The following is a 5,000-nucleotide window of genomic DNA, read 5'->3' as shown; positions in this document are numbered from 1 at the left end:
CATTGCGCAGATAAGGCACCAACACCCACACATGTCCTATACAACGGTGCACCCAACATCACAATAGTACCTCCTGTCACAGCGCACAAACAATGACATGAGTCAAAGACACAGGTCTGACACAAGCATAGAATTGGAGCGCCGCCTCTAATAAGCCAAAGGTGCATCCTGACGTGACAAATCTCATCATGTCACAAGCATTCACTTACTATAATCACTATCAACGAACCTGCCGCCCCGCCCCCCCCCCCCCCCCCACACCTTTCCTTACAACAACGTGTAACCTAACCTAACCCATGTTGTACCTTAACCTAACCCATGTTGTACCTTAACCTAACCCATGTTGTGCCTTAACCTAACCCATGTTGTGCCTTAACCTAACCCATGTTGTCCCCTAACCTAACCCAAGTTGTCCCCTAACCTAACCCATGTTGTCCCTTAACCTAACCCATGTTGTGCCTTAACCTAACCCATGTTGTGCCTTAACCTAACCCATGTTGTCCCCTAACCTAACCCATGTTGTCCCCTAACCTAACCCATGTTGTGCCTTAACCTAACCCATGTTGTCCCCTAACCTAACCCATGTTGTGCCTTAACCTAACCCATGTTGTCCCCTAACCTAACCCATGTTGTCCCCTAACCTAACCCATGTTGTCCCCTAACCTAACCCATGTTGTGCCTTAACCTAACCCATGTTGTGCCTTAACCTAACCCATGTTGTCCCCTAACCTAACCCAAGTTGTCCCCTAACCTAACCCATGTTGTCCCCTAACCTAACCCATGTTGTGCCTTAACCTAACCCATGTTGTGCCTTAACCTAACCCATGTTGTGCCTTAACCTAACCCATGTTGTCCCCTAACCTAACCCATGTTGTCCCCTAACCTAACCCATGTTGTGCCTTAACCTAACCCATGTTGTCCCCTAACCTAACCCATGTTGTGCCTTAACCTAACCCATGTTGTCCCCTAACCTAACCCATGTTGTCCCCTAACCTAACCCATGTTGTCCCCTAACCTAACCCATGTTGTGCCTTAACCTAACCCATGTTGTGCCTTAACCTAACCCATGTTGTCCCCTAACCTAACCCATGTTGTCCCCTAACCTAACCCATGTTGTCCCCTAACCTAACCCATGTTGTCCCCTAACCTAACCCATGTTGTCCCCTAACCTAACCCATGTTGTCCCCTAACCTAACCCATGTTGTCCCCTAACCTAACCCATGTTGTCCCCTAACCTAACCCATGTTGTCCCCTAACCTAACCCATGTTGTCCCCTAACCTAACCCATGTTGTGCCCTAACCTAACCCATGTTGTGCCCTAACCTAACCCATGTTGTGCCCTAACCTAACCCATGTTGTGCCTTAACCTAACCCATGTTGTCCCCTAACCTAACCCATGTTGTCCCCTAACCTAACCCATGTTGTCCCCTAACCTAACCCATGTTGTCCCCTAACCTAACCCATGTTGTGCCTTAACCTAACCCATGTTGTCCCCTAACCTAACCCATGTTGTCCCCTAACCTAACCCATGTTGTCCCCTAACCTAACCCATGTTGTCCCCTAACCTAACCCATGTTGTCCCCTAACCTAACCCATGTTGTCCCCTAACCTAACCCATGTTGTCCCCTAACCTAACCCATGTTGTCCCCTAACCTAACCCATGTTGTGCCCTAACCTAACCCATGTTGTCCCCTAACCTAACCCATGTTGTGCCTTAACCTAACCCATGTTGTGCCTTAACCTAACCCATGTTGTCCCCTAACCTAACCCATGTTGTCCCCTAACCTAACCCATGTTGTGCCTTAACCTAACCCATGTTGTGCCGTAACCTAACCCATGTTGTGCCTTAACCTAACCCATGTTGTGCCTTAACCTAACCCATGTTGTGCCTTAACCTAACCCATGTTGTGCCTTAACCTAACCCATGTTGTGCCTTAACCTAACCCACGTTGTCCCCTAACGTAACCCACGTTGTCCCCTAACGTAACCCACGTTGTCCCCTAACGTAACCCACGTTGTCCCCTAACGTAACCCACGTTGTCCCCTAACGTAACCCACGTTGTCCCCTAACGTAACCCACGTTGTCCCCTAACGTAACCCACGTTGTCGCCTATCGTAACCCACGTTGTCGCCTAAACCTGCTCTGTAATTGTTATACGACTCGTTCAATTAGTGTAGTGTTGCCCACCCGCAACCCTCGCAATATAGTTCGCTACTCGCACTGCCCGCTCCCCTGTGTATCGCTTCATGTTAAACACCTTGCAAGTCTTGCTGACTTTCCACATGCTCCTGCTGTACACTGTAATGTGGATGGCAGCAGGGCGTACATGCCGCCCCCCCCCCCCCCCCCACCTCTCCCCACGTCCCCACCTTGCCCCCTGCCTTCGCAAGGTGGTTGGTGACAAGTTTGCATGTTCAATGCCCTTCGCATGCGACGTACGCAGGCTACGTTGTGGTGCGGCCTGTGTCAACTGTCCGCTGATGTCGTACGCGTGAACCACAATCTGTACTGCACATTCGTCCTTATGTACTGAATGATACATCGTGGCACATGTGTGACCGTACAACGACTGCGCCCAAAAACGGCGGACCATACAGTGCAAATATTGTGCACGCAGCTACGTGTCGTCTCCCTATGAGAGCTGGATTGCAGTGTGGTACGCCATAGAGACGTGTGGGAGGAACGGACGCCGTGGATGGCGATCAGCATGAGCTGTCTGTTGATGTATTCGGACCTAGTCGTCTCTCCTCACACACCGTGATGGCATGGTGCAGCGCGTTCCATATCTGCGACATGCTACAGAAGCCGGTTGACAGTCGTTCGAGCAATGGACATCGCATACGTACGGGGGCCACCTTCCACGTATTGTCTAGGCGTGCACATTTTGTTGCGTGTATGTGGGCAGACGTAGTGTGGCGTGACACCTGACACAGGCATGCAATAATGGTTGAAGTTGCAAATGGCGATGGACGCCTACGTTTTCTGGTGAAGTTACGCAAATGAAGAAATGGTAACCCGTTGTGGTGCGGTTGTTCTCGCTAGGGGTGAATCGGTGATGGCGACGATAGGTTGAGGTACTAACCGGTTGTTCCAGCGATACCCACCATGCCGACGAAACTGAACGGCATCTGGGTGTGAAGCGATACGCGGCGGTGGCTGGGTGGGACCGTCCCCGGCCGGTGAGGGGGCGCCTCCCGGCGTGCTGGCCGCGCGGTGCGTGGGCGCACGCGCTACAGCCGGCTGGTGGGGGCGGCCAGTGGCAGGCGCGCCGGCCGACGGACGCGGCAGGCGTCGCAGCTGCGCGCCGGCGCACCCTGCGCGCGGCGCCGTGCGGCCAAAGTAGGTCCTCGCGGGCCCGGTGCGAAGCGCGGTGGACATCTGCAGTGTGCTGGTCCGATTGAGGACTGTGTGCGTTGAGGATGCGCCGCCGCCCGGCGCTCGGCGCCGCGACGCCGTCTGCTGCTCGGTCGCCCCAGCGGTTCTCGCTGGTGGTTTGTATCGCAGCTGTGCGGATGTGTTGGCGTGTGCGCTGTGCTGGGAGAGTTCGCTTCGGCACCCAAGTGGGGCTTTTGTCCTTCTGTGGCGCTGGCGTTGGAGCTGCCGGTCACCGTAGGTGGCGCGTGTTGTCTCCCGCCGGCAATGCCACGACAGCACGCTCCCGGGCCTCTGTCGGCAGCGGCAAGCTCAGTTGGGAGCACGGGTGGTCGCACCGAAAGCGTCTACTCGCCTAACTCCGGGCGATTGCGCCTCTCTCGAACCCGACCAAGTACTTGGGACGGCGCTGCGCGCCGCCGGGACCTGAGAGGGTTTCGAGGTGTATTGTGCAGGGGAGCTCAGCCTCCTCCTGTTTGCAGAATGATTGAGCGGACGCTTGCGTGTTCGCGCGGGCCCCCGGGACACACTCCCGGGCGGCCGGCTGCTCAGCTCTAGTTGACGCAGCTCCCTGGTTGATCCTGCCAGTAGTCATATGCTTGTCTCAAAGATTAAGCCATGCATGTCTCAGTACAAGCCGCATTAAGGTGAAACCGCGAATGGCTCATTAAATCAGTTATGGTTCCTTAGATCGTACCCACGTTACTTGGATAACTGTGGTAATTCTAGAGCTAATACATGCAAACAGAGTCCCGACCAGAGATGGAAGGGACGCTTTTATTAGATCAAAACCAATCGGTCGGCTCGTCCGGTCCGTTTGCCTTGGTGACTCTGAATAACTTTGGGCTGATCGCACGGTCCTCGTACCGGCGACGCATCTTTCAAATGTCTGCCTTATCAACTGTCGATGGTAGGTTCTGCGCCTACCATGGTTGTAACGGGTAACGGGGAATCAGGGTTCGATTCCGGAGAGGGAGCCTGAGAAACGGCTACCACATCCAAGGAAGGCAGCAGGCGCGCAAATTACCCACTCCCGGCACGGGGAGGTAGTGACGAAAAATAACGATACGGGACTCATCCGAGGCCCCGTAATCGGAATGAGTACACTTTAAATCCTTTAACGAGTATCTATTGGAGGGCAAGTCTGGTGCCAGCAGCCGCGGTAATTCCAGCTCCAATAGCGTATATTAAAGTTGTTGCGGTTAAAAAGCTCGTAGTTGGATTTGTGTCCCACGCTGTTGGTTCACCGCCCGTCGGTGTTTAACTGGCATGTATCGTGGGACGTCCTGCCGGTGGGGCGAGCCGAAGGCGTGCGACCGCCCCGTGCGTGCTCGTGCGTCCCGAGGCGGACCCCGTTGAAATCCTACCAGGGTGCTCTTTATTGAGTGTCTCGGTGGGCCGGCACGTTTACTTTGAACAAATTAGAGTGCTTAAAGCAGGCAAGCCCGCCTGAATACTGTGTGCATGGAATAATGGAATAGGACCTCGGTTCTATTTTGTTGGTTTTCGGAACCCGAGGTAATGATTAATAGGGACAGGCGGGGGCATTCGTATTGCGACGTTAGAGGTGAAATTCTTGGATCGTCGCAAGACGAACAGAAGCGAAAGCATTTGCCAAGTATGTTTT

At 53.9% G+C, this 5,000-nt stretch overlaps 1 non-coding gene across 1 annotated transcript in view; it reads left to right on the top strand.

Annotated features, from left to right (window-relative positions):
- The first annotated feature begins 3,941 nt into the window (after positions 1–3,941).
- Positions 3,942–5,000, top strand: part of LOC124729335 — a 1,909-nt gene continuing 850 nt past the window's right edge. Inside the window, exon 1 of the ribosomal RNA XR_007007616.1 lies at positions 3,942–5,000. This exon is cut by the window's right edge and continues 850 nt beyond it. This is a non-coding gene — a ribosomal RNA (small subunit ribosomal RNA).

The sequence above is a fragment of the Schistocerca piceifrons genome, unplaced genomic scaffold (assembly GCF_021461385.2).
Source record: "Schistocerca piceifrons isolate TAMUIC-IGC-003096 unplaced genomic scaffold, iqSchPice1.1 HiC_scaffold_1203, whole genome shotgun sequence".
NCBI classification, from domain to species: Eukaryota; Metazoa; Arthropoda; class Insecta; order Orthoptera; family Acrididae; genus Schistocerca; species Schistocerca piceifrons.
Note: the sequence above shows the minus strand (reverse complement) of the source record. Positions and strands in the feature narration are given on the sequence as shown.